At 40.8% G+C, this 12793-nt stretch overlaps 1 pseudogene; it reads left to right on the forward strand.

The window, feature by feature from the left end:
- The first annotated feature begins 7 nt into the window (after positions 1–7).
- LOC106747508 lies at positions 8–9328 on the forward strand (annotated as a pseudogene).
- Positions 9329–12793: the final 3465 nt, after the last annotated feature.

The raw sequence follows: 12793 nt of genomic DNA on the forward strand, positions 1-12793 counted from the left end.
TAATGAGTGCATGAACACAGCAGATATTTATAAGGAGCTACGACTCCGTAGTTATGAGTATACTGGTTTATTTCGTTTATTGAAGAGCGCTTCTGTCACTGGTAAAGTAGGGCATATCAGGTGGCCTATAAATTGGACAGCATTCATGGACAATACGCTACAAATGAAAATCCTACCGTTTGATTCAAGAAGTATTTGCATGACGACTAAAATTCGCAAATTGATAATCGATCCTGAATATCACATAAAACAATTGCACAATATTTCCGTTCAAGAAAAGAGTAAGTAAGCCTGCTTAATCTTCAAATAATTTCGTAATCAGTTGCAGATATATAAATGGACATCATATCTCATTATAAATCTGTGAATTTTATTACAGATTTGCCTGTACGTGTCTATNCAGTATCTGGAGGAATAGAAATTTGTGGGATCAAAACTGGAATCATATCTCTTCGATTCACCAAAGTACAAACCGTTTATGAGGAATACAGTTTCATTCCTTATCGAGATAACGCCATAATGTCTTTGAAAGAGGTGGTGAGAATGTCGGTGCATATAGCGCTCGAATGTTACGAAATGATAAATATTAGAGTGATCGAGTTCATCGAGGACAGCGACATGGTCCTGCTAGACGAGCTCTTTACTCTGATTGTCCAAGAAGTTCTAAACAACTTGTCGCTCGTACGATCTAATCTCACATTGGTGGCGGCCGATAACAGATATGATAGCTCTTCTTTGCCTCAGAATCTCGCAATCATACAGCTTGATAAATTAAAGAAAGATGACAGATGTTTAATGGCCATTGCTGTCGGAATTCTAAAGAAAAGTACAAGCGTCATGACCAATAAATTATTGTCCATCATAATGACTGGTGGCTTTCTGATGACACGAGAAGGTTTGTGTTGTTCTCTCGATCAGAACTTACTGCAACACAAAGGTCTGGAGATTATTATGGAGAAGCGCACTGAACGAGAAGCATTTATATTATTGAAGGAAGCGCAAAAATCTGTAAAAGTGCGAAAAATCATACACGTAAATAATCTTGATTTCTCGTGAATCGATGAGTTAAAATCTGCCATGGACATCGACCATGAATCAAGCAGGAACACGAGAATAATAGTCGTCGCAGAGGCTGATTTCGAGTGTGGTGTATTAGGACTTGTCAATTGTTTACGAAAAGAGCCGGGTGGTGAAATTGTTGGATGTATATTTATTCAAGATAAGGACGCACCCAAGATCTCCTTGCAGGAACCTTTCTATATGAATCAACTGCGATTAGATTTACCCATTAACATCTTAGGTCCCGGAAGAATTTAGGGCTCTTATCGGTATTTTTCGTTATCACTACCAGAACAGAGACCTGTGCAGTGCGGTTACATCGTTCAAGGGGTACGTTAATATTTTTATTCGAAACAAATAAAGTTTATAAATATTTACGAAATTCTTTGTCAAGTGTATGTATCGTAAATTTTTGAAAATATTTCTTTTTATCTTGAACTATGTTGCACGCAAATTTTTATATTAATAAGAATGAGTTAATATTAATTTCCTTAGATCCTAAGTGATTTGAATATGTTTCACATCTTAATTATATATTGTATTGAATTATATTGCATTTACATGTTTGAGTGAAAAATTATCACGTAGATATAATATAACTAAAGCACTGTATTTATTGAAAATGTGTAAAAATTAATTTCCATCAGATTCGAGGTGATTTGAGCACATTTCGTTGAGTCGAAAGACGTGCATCTCCGAAAATCAAGCCTAAAAATCTTATACGTATAGTTTATGCGACACTGAATTTCAGAGATGTGATGATAGCTACCGGGAAACTTACTCTGGAATCCCTTGCATCGGTTGAACGAAATGTTGATTCCTTATTAGGTTTCGAATTTGTCGGTTTTGATGAGATTGTACGGCGAATAATGGGAATTTGCTCAAACAGGAGTTATACTATCACTTAAATTGTCAAAATTATTATACTAAAAATATAAATAATTATGATGATATTATATTGATGGACCTACAATTCTGAANCTTCAGTCTTTCTTCCGGGATCGAAGAAACAACGTTAACCTAATTTATACCATTTACTTTTTCAGAGGAATATCAAATATACCAATTCACGACGATATCCTATCCTGGGTTATACCTAACGAATGGACCATTTGGAGGACGCTGCCACAATTTCTTGCGTTTATGCCACAAGGTATTACGCGCTATATGTGTGTGGAAAAATTAAAAAAGGAGACAAAGTTCTCATTCATTCCGGCAGCGGTGGCGTTGGACAAGCCGCGATTAATCTAGCGCTTCATGAAGGATGCGAAATATTTACGACAGTCGGAACTCCCGAGAAACGACAATTCATTGAAGAAACATTCCCCTGTATTCCCGATAATCATATTGGCAATTCTCACGACACAAGTTTTGAACAAATGATCGTTCANAGTTTCGAACAAATGATCGTTCAGCAGACACAAAGTCGGGGTGTTGATATCGTGTTGAATTCTTTAGATGAAAAAAAGCTTCAAACGTCCCTTCGCTGTTTGACGAGAGGCGGTAGATTTTTGGAAATCGGGAAATACAATATAATTTGCAATAATTTTTTGGACATCATGGTGTTTGCGAGAAATATTACTTTTCTTGGAATTATGTTAGACAATCTATTTTACGCCAAAGAGGAAAGGAAGAGAAATCTATACAATTATATGTTACAAGGCTTGAGAAACAACATAATAAAACCACTAACTAGAAAGGTATTTAAAATAACTGAAGTAGAAGATGCCTTCAGGTATTTGGCAACAGGTAAGCAAATAGGAAAGGTAAGTTTTTACACACAGGAGAGAAACCGTTATCTTCGACGCTTCGTATGCTCATGCGAAATTTGAGGATTATTGTTTTTATTTTCAGGTACTGATAAAAATTGCGACCGTAATTTGCGACTCGATTTCTCCGAGTCGCCGGCGCAACACCGACGGGCGAACCTCGGGGCGCGAACAATATCCGGACCTCCTTTGGTCCGTATGGGCGCCAGGTGCGCGTAGGTCGCACCCACTAAACGATAGCCTCCGCGGTCGGCGTCGCCGTCCGCGCGTCGGCCACGCGACAGGAGTTCGTCCCAATCGGGACCGGCAGCTCCGGGACGAATTAATTCGGAGGCCGGGGTGGTTCGAACGGTCACGCCGGGAATCGCCGACAACCGGAAAAGGAATAAGGTCACGTAAAAGAAAAGAATAGAAAAACAGCGGCTCGGGTAACTCGCACGCCTTTATTTGGCCTTCGCGGCCGACGGTACCGAGCGCTCTGACGGAGCGCCCTACGATATATAATTTAATTGTCTCCTTACTCGCGGTATGGTTTCCTTTATTCGTACGTAATCGCGCCGCGTCGGACCCGCGATGTCCGATAGCAATGGCTGGTCTCCCGAACGGCTGTCCAGCCAAGGGGACGGAACTTCGCACGCAAACGTGTGACGGCGCACTAGCATGTCACCATTCCCGCGGCCCGACCGACCATCCGTCGGGTCGCTCATCGGCGCTTTGCGTCATCCTGATCGATACGACACGCACGTGACGCGCTTCCGCCGAGAGCGTGATCACGTGCGTGCCAACAAACACAAACCGAGAGCCTTCGTCGGATATATATCCCGACCGGCGGAGGCCTCAGGGCCTGATTCCCACCGGAGTCAGCCAGAGCGACACGTTCGCAGGCTGCTCCGGATGCCGTCCTCCACGTTGCCGAGGAACCGGGGTGGTGTGTTTGCCGCCTCAGCCGCGTGTTCGCGGTCGCACTCGAATCCTTCTTGGCCGGGGAACCGAGACGGTGTGTTCGCCGTCCCAGCTGCGCGTACGCAGCCGCACTCGCTATCCTTGCCTGGGACGACCCCGTCTCCACCGGGAGTTCCCGGTTCCCCGCCGGCCTGCGACCGAAGGAACTGCGGCACGACAAGTTCGGGGTAGCGCCTTCGCCGTCTCTACCGAGTATTCTCGGTCGCGTCACCGCTACACGATCTCGGCCCGACACGCCACCATACGGAAAGGGACACCGGGTCCCTCGCGATACCGAAACCGGGTTGCATGCGGGCAACCAAGCGTGCGAACTTTAGTCTGTAAGATCCGGGGGTAGGCGCGAGTCGTAAGCGAGGAAGTTGGCAGGAAAGGGGGTGGCGCTTTCGCCGTCTCCGCCGTGTGTTCTCGGCTCCGTCTCTTCTAGCGAAACCGACATGACCAAGACCGAAACCGACCGTTTGTTTTTTGCGACACGAATCTCCGCATGCTACTGATGTAGCAGTCCCCACGGGATATTCACGACATTGTGGGAGTGGGATCTCCCAAGTGCCGCACCGTTCCGACCAGTGGGGCTTCTGGGTCGAGAGAGTGCACCCGTGCCTCGAGCCACCTGCGTGTGGTCACCGACTGCACTCTCGGCAACAAATTAAAAGGCATCGGGAAAAGCATCGCGGAGCATTTAAAGACGATCTTATTAGAACCGTGCGACTCGTAAACACCGCGCCCGCTCCCCGCGCCGCGTCCGATTCTAACTCGCGACACCGAAGACACAACGCGCCGCGATACACCGAAACACGTCCGTCCGACCGCACAACCGTCTCGCCACGGAACTCACAATCAGCTGTTCCGTGCAAAACACACGCACCTGTCAAAAGACACTGTACACAGGATGACAAGTTAAAGTACCGACTACATTTGTTCCAGCATTGTACTAACAACTCAGACGCGAAATATATATACATTGTTATACACTACCAAACTCTCTTCTCTTTAAACTACCGAACCTGGACATCCGGCGAGCTATCCGAGGGCCGCAGATAATCTCTCGACCGTACCCGAGGACGTTCTCGCCGCGCAGAGCGAAGCGGAGTAGGAACGTCGCAAACGACAATAAAAAGAACACCAAAAGAATGCGGTGAGGCGGCCTTACAAAATGCGGGCTCCCGGGCAGCTTGCTCTGGTTGACTCTCGGTCGTCGGTTCGGTCTCTCTCTCTCGCTCTCGCTCTCTCTCCCTCTCGCTCGCCCTCGTGCGTGCTCGCTCCCTCTAGCTCTCGCTAGCTCTCTTTCGCTCTCACTTTGCTCGCGCTCGCTCCTTCGTCATCAAAATCGGTATCCTTTTGTCGTAAGCACTAATCGGCCGGAAGCCAAGGACGAATTGCTTCCACCGGGGAGACTGCCCATTTTAAACGACATTTCCCTTCCTTTGTGGTTCCGAAATCCCCTCCTCGACAGCCGGATTTTTGCCGGCGGTTACCGAGTCGCTTCGAATCCGTCCTCGTGCGCGACCTCGGCCCGCCGGCCTTACCGCCGCCGAGGGGTCGGAACGATAGCCAGCAGATACCGGCGGCCCCGGTAGCAGCTCCTCTATAGCCGTCCAGAGATCAGAGGTTAGCGAGGCCACGGGGTCCGGCGGGAGCCTCTGGTGGCCCATGTCCCTCCACCTGGCGGCCGACGCTTTGCCCTCTCCACGTTGTCACCCGGAGCGGGTTTATACATGCTCTTGGGATGCGGGGCTTGTCTCACCGCTCTCGCGCGCCCGCAGCGCGCAGTCTCTGCTATGTCGCAAATATTTAAAGAAATAAAAAAAAACCGGTGGCCTCGATTCGGCGTTCTCAAGAGCGGGCCATCCGCTCCGCAATAGGTCCCTTCGGAGGGTCCGCGCCCTTGTGACGTGCGCTCCAAGCTGCTACTTCACAAAATATATGATGAAAATGAACAATTGCATCATTCAATTTTTGCTCATCCCCGATTTTTTTGCGAGAAGCAAAAATCTTACGTTATTTTGGGCGACCTAGGTGGCTTCGGGCTGGAATTAGCAGACTGGCTGATTCTTCGGGGTGCCCGAAATCTACTGCTGATTTCGCGAACCGGAATACGAAACGGCTATCAGCGTTCGAGGGTGGAATTATGAAAGTCCTACGGGGTAAATATTCAAATCACTTTAGGTGCTGACGCGACCGATCCCAAAGATTATGTGGTTATTTTGAAATCCGCTGCGGAACTATGACCCGTGGACGCTATATTCAACCTCGCGGTTGTACTCACAGATTCTATCTACAAGAACTAAACCGTAGAAATTTTCGAAGAGTCATTCAAGCCGAAGGCAAGGGCCACAAAGATGTTGGACGAGCTTTCGAGGAAGATATGCCCCGATCTCCGACATTTCGTCGTTTTCTCGTCCGTCTCATGCGGCCGAGGAAAGGCTGGGCAAACTAATTATGGAACGGCTAATTTAATCGTGGAAAGAATATGCGAGAGAAGAGTACAAGACGGATTACCCGGAATAGCTATACAATGGGGCGCGGTGGGTGATGTTGGACTCGTTGCTGACATGCAAGAGGACAATATGGAACTTATCTTCGGCGGTACACTGCAGCAAAGAATACAGTCCTGTCTGGATTCACTAGACGCTTTTCTGATGCTGAGTCGACCGATCGTTTGCAGTATGGTTGTGGCTGAAAAGCACGCGGGCTTTGGCGGAATTATAAATGTTGTGGAGGCTGTAGCGAACATTATAGGTATAGTTTTTTCATGTTTAAAATAAAGCAACTAAGCGTATATATTTAAATTATTATATGGATATATCTTTTTATTTCAACCTATTTTACAGAAACTTACAAAAATGTGAGCAACTATTTTCTCGTTTCTGATGTAATCATACAATTAACCGCTTACGTTCAATCAAGATCTTTTAATATTTCATCTCGTTTATTACAAGGATGAAAGATTTGAAAACGATCAGACATAACATCCCATTGTCTGAGCTCGGTATGGATTCGATGACGGCGGTGGATATCAAGCAAACTTTAAAGCGGGAATTCGATATTTTCCTTACCGCGCAGGATATTCGAAATCTCACTTTTGCAAAACTAAAGGACATGGCCGAAAAAGACAAACGTTTTGCAGAAGACACTAATGACATTGTAGATTCGGAAGATAGAAAATTATTTATTCGGCTAATAAGCAATTTAGACATAAAGTCGGACGTTTGTTTAGAAATGCCAACGAAACCAGGGACGGAGAGAAATCGTATATTTCTTCTACCGGGTGTCGAAGGTTGTGGAAGCGTATTTAATTCATTGGCTTCGGAAATCCAGGTTCCTGCAACGTACTTGCAGTATGGCACGAATAATATCTCCACGTGCAAATCTGTGTTGCAATCAGCTGCCACCTTATTACCTGTATGTACAAATGTAAAATATTATGTTACACATACGATATTATTGGGTTGCCCGAAAAGTAATTGCCGATTTTTTCATAGAAATAAAATACAATTTTTTTGTGCATAGAATGAACTTTAATCACTGACATATTTTCCATTTTGTTCGATGACCTTTTGCCATCTTTCTGGCAACTTCATAATTCCACGCTCGTAGAACTTCTGGTTTTATCGGCAAAAAATTGATCCAAGTACGATTTCACAGCTTCATCATCCTTAAAAGTTTTACCATCCGAGTAGTTCTGCAAGGATCGAAGTAAATAGTAATCTGACGGCGCAATGTCAGGGCTATATGGTGGATGTAACATTCCCAACCAAGCTCCATTAATTTTTGGCGAGTGACCAAAGATGTGGCCTAGCGTTGTCTTGGTGGAAGATAACGCCCTTACGATTGACCAATTCTGGCCGTTTTTCTTTAATCGCTGCATTCAGATTGTCCAGTTGCTGGCAGTAGACATCCGTATTAATGGTTCGGTTCCTTGGAAGGAGCTCAAAAAATACCACACCCTTCCAATCCCACCAAATTGATAGCAAAATCTTCTTTTGGTGAATATCAGTTTTCGAGGTGGTTTGTGGTGGCTCATCACGTTTGGACCATGAACGTTTTCGCTTAATATTATTGTAAATAATCTATTTTCCATCACCAGTAATTATTCGCTTCAAAAAAGGATCGAATATTATTGCGTTTGAGATGAGAATCGCAAGCATTGATACGCTTTGTTAAATGAATTTCTTTCAATTCATGTGGTACCCAAATATTAAGCTTTTTAACGAATCCAAGACGTTTTATATGATCGTGGATTGTTGATTTTGGTATTTTCAACTTCTCTCAAATCTCCCGCTCAGATATATGACGATCTAACTCGATTATGGCTTTGATTTGGTCATCAGCTTGCAATGGCCGACCTGAACGTTGCTCATCTTTGAGTGAAAAATCTTCCAGAACGGAACTTATCAAACCAATTGCGGCACTGTCTTTCTTTTAAGGCTTCCTCGCCATATACGTCACGTAACTTTTTAGCAGCCTGCGCTGCGTTTTTTCCTTTGCGGAGATAAAAAAGTAAAATATGACGAAAATGCTCGTTATTGGACTCCATACTAAAACTGACGCCAAACTAACAATTTTTAACAAAAACACGTGTAATTTGCTTCTAAAGTCAACTAGGAGTGACAGCTTACAAACGTCAAAAGAAAAAAATCATAACATTGACAGAAAACATTCAAATAGACGCTTAAAGCCATCTATTGGAGCCATCGGCAATTATTTTTCGGGCAACCCAATAGAATATGAATGATATTTCATTTCTGTGCGTTGATATAGTATCACCGTTATTACACCACCCGACTTATACCAATTCCACAAGTTTAAAAGAAAAATAAATAACATGTATCTCCTTTTTAGCATATTCTTACAAGGTTGAAGGATTCTGAAGAATTTACAATAGTCGGATATTCGTATGGATCGTTAATTGCTATTGAACTGGTGAGATTTTTGGAAGCTAAAAGTCTCAGAGGGCGGTAAATATTAATCGACGGCGCTCCCGATCAGATGAAAGCTTTGAAATAACAATACTTTCCTTTTATCAATATTCAGGAATTTCAGAATAATATTCTTAATGGCATATTGGATATGTTCTTTACGTTTGATAGTACAATGATATGTTGTAATGTAAGTTTCGCATTGTACATTGTGATACACTCAACAATGATGATTGTTATTAACAGGTTCTAATTGAATTGTCCACGTACAAGACGTGGGAGGAAAAGCTTAACGTTTTAATTGAGTATATACTCACCATGTCTAAACAACTACCTTTTGTTGAAAATTACAAGATTTATTGTACGACCATTTACAAGCATCTAATGGCCCTCCAAGAATACGATGCGTCTTTATTGCCACAACTGAAATCATCTTTTGTGTTATTAAATCCCACATTTGCGTCTCTGCCTTCGACCGAGGAAGATTACGTTTTGAGCATGGTAATCTTAATACAGTAATGCACTTCCAGGCTATGTTTAATTTCGAAAACTATTTGACAATAAATTTAATAATTTTTTTAGATTGCCGAAGGTACAGTGCAGATTCGTTACATTTAAGGTAATCATATCACGATGTTAGAAAACCACCAAGTTGCTTATGCCATTAATGAAGATATTTTATAGACAAATAATCTTAACAAACTTAACAAATTATTCTTAACAGATTAAAATAATTATTTGACATGGAAATGTTCACTATACTATTTTTTGGAAAATAAAATAATTTTTATCAACCTATTTGTGACTATAATTATGAAACCAGTTCATAAATTCTCGCCGATGTCGATGAATATCTATACGTATATATCTATACGTATCTATACGTAAATATCTTAGTATGATTTTATCAGTCGAATATTTTAAGTTTTTGTATGTTGGTGTTTTTACATTGACATTTATGTATGACAAGACATAGATGTCAACATAATACGTTTAGTACGATTGAAAATTGAGCCTGATACAGAGCATATCAGCCATTGCTTTTTACTTTGTTTTCATTAAAAGAAAAATGCTGCTGATTCACACAGAATCATTTATGAGATTTATAGTAAAAATATTATATCCATCATGGAGTGGGAATATATAATAAACCGGAAATATAATATTTAATTGCGGAGATGTGAGTCTCAAATTTTACGGAGATGCGTCTCAACAATNTATTATAAATATTACATGTTTTGCAATTTCTTTACTAAACAGGAGCACGTAAGATAAAATGAAAGCACGTCTGGCGAATTTGGTTCAGCGTGCTCTCGCTTTCACACGCGCCTCTGAGCAGGCAACCCGTAGTATTGGGTTGGCAACTAAGTAATTGCGTATTTTAAATAAGAAGAAAAATTTAAAATTTTTATTTAAAAATATAACTTTATTAAATTAGGTATTGTCCGTTTTTGTCAATGACCTTTTGCCATATTTTAGGCAGTGTCATAATTCCATGTTCATAAAACTTTTGATTTTTGTCAGCAAAAAACTGAATTAAATAAGATTTTACATCATGAGCTTTATTAAAAATTTTACCATTTAAGGAGTTCTGCATGGAACGAAATAAATGGAAATCTGAAGGCGCAAGGTCAGGGCTATATGGTGGATGTGACGACACATCCCAACTTAGCTCCAATAATTTTTGGCGACTGACCAAAGATGTGTGGGGCTTTGCATTATCATGTTGGAAAACAACACCCTACGGATTTGCCAATTCTGGCCGCTTTTCTTGAACTGCATCGCTCAGTTTGGTGTGTTGTTTAATGTAGACGTTTGAATTAACCATTTGGTTTCTTGGTAACAGTTCAAAATGCAGAATTCCTTTATAATCCCACCAAACTGACAGCATAATCTTTTTTTGGTGAATCTCAGCTTTTGATGTTGTCTGGGCTGTTTTATTCTGCTTCACCCACGATCTTTCTCGATTAACGTTGTTATAAACTATCCACTTTTCGTCGCCAGTAATCAGTCGTTTCAGAAATGGATCAATTTTGTTGCGTTTCAGAAGCGAATCGCAGATGCTAATGCGTTGCGTCAAATGAATTTCCTTAAGCTGATGAGGGACCCATAAATCGAGTTTCTTAGCATAGCCAAGCTGTTTTAATTTTTTTTGAATGCATATATGCGATACATTCAGCTTCTCTGCAATCTCACGTGTTGTGCTATGACGATCTGAATCGATAATGGTCTTGATATGGCTCTCATCAACTTTAACTGGATGGCCAGATCGTTGCATATTTTCGAATGAAAAATCACCGGAACGAAATTTGGCAAACCAATTTTGACACTGCCTTTCTTTCAAGGCTTCATTCCCATATACGGCACATAACTTCTTGTATGCTTGCAATGTGTTCTTGCCTTTTCGGAAATAATAAAATAAAATATGTCTGAAATGCGCGTTTTGTGTTTCCATTTTTAAATTGGGATAAAAACGAAACTAAATATCTAACATACGATACAATTTTCTTACTAATTAAAGATGGAAGTTCAAACAACAAGAGAACAATATAGGTTAGGTGCTTTGAACACGTTGACAATACAAAAGAATGTGCTAAAACCATCTATCTGCAAAATCCGCAATCACTTATTTGCCAACCCAATAATAAGCTGTATGTTGATGCAACCATATAATATGTTCTTCTGTTAGATATCAATTAGCTATCAGTTTAATAAAAGCAACAATAGACTGCTCCTACACTATGCACGACGTATGGCTAATCTTTCTATGAGTTTGTATAAGATCGTTTTACACCGCTGTCTTGTATATGGTTAAATACAACAAAATAAAGTGGAAGAAGAAGACAAAAGGGGAGAATAACACAAGAATCATGTACAGTCTATTCAACAAGAAAATGTGGCTAATAATTTGAAAAGAATAAAAAATAAAGTTAAATTGTCTTTTTTTTCAAACGAAAATAGAAGACTTTTAGTAATGCGCAATTATCTAGTAATTATCAATTATTGCTTGACACCGTTTTTGCATACTTTCGACCATATTTTCGGCGTGTTCTGCAGGTAAAGAGCGCCATATTGTTATTATTTTCGTGCACAGCTGCTTAAGAGTGACGTGCTTTCCTTTAATATTAATCTTAAGGTATGACCATATATTTTCGATGTGGTTTGCGTCTGGAGAGGATGCCGACCAATTTTTCGTAGTTATGCCAATTTTGAGCTTCCACGCAGTACATAGCCGACTACAATTTTTCGGGTCATTATCTTCTTGCAGTAATCATTTCATTCTATCCTCACCAAAAAACCTTTTAGCAGACCTTAATAAATATTTTTTGTAAAATATATATAATAACTATGTAATCCTTATCGGTAAGTCACCTCTCACGTGACAACAATACTTCGTTGCTGCGGTCGTACGTCACGTAAGAAGTGACAAGTTCGCATATTTACCGAAACCAACTACAACCTAATGAGAATCACGTATGAAAAGTTCGCGTTCGATAAGGGTTAATAACTAAATAAATACATTTTATAAACATCATTTTATTACAATATATAACGCAAAAATTATAAGCATACGGTTCTTCCGCTTCTGATATCACTAAAATCGGGAAATATAGGTCACAGTGAATGTTCAGGAGTCTTAAGATCATACGAATAATTTATGTAAGTTAGATATAGGCGGAAATGCGTCAGCTAAACACACGATACCCACACTTATATACATATGTTTTATTAATTTTCATATACAAATCAAAGTAAGAATGCACTATGTAGAATCCTGCTTTAGTTAACTGCACGAAGTAAAATAATTCGCTGGGACAATAAATTTTATGTTGTTGCAATGGTGTATATCATTAATTATATAGATAGAAAAATAATTTTTAAGAATATTAATTGCCATTTCCTGGATTTTTTTGCTGATTCTACAAATTATTTTGCTATAAGAAGAAATTACTAAATGTAAAAGAAACTCAATTTTGTGTTAACAGCAAATTAACACGTACTGAAGAAAAATTCACTCAGCAGAATATTATTTCGGTAACAAAACTATTTCTTCTCTGACTACGACTAATTTTCAATGTGTTA

The sequence above is a fragment of the Dinoponera quadriceps genome, unplaced genomic scaffold (assembly GCF_001313825.1).
Source record: "Dinoponera quadriceps isolate SergipeBrazil2010 unplaced genomic scaffold, ASM131382v1 scaffold128, whole genome shotgun sequence".
Taxonomy (NCBI): domain Eukaryota; kingdom Metazoa; phylum Arthropoda; class Insecta; order Hymenoptera; family Formicidae; genus Dinoponera; species Dinoponera quadriceps.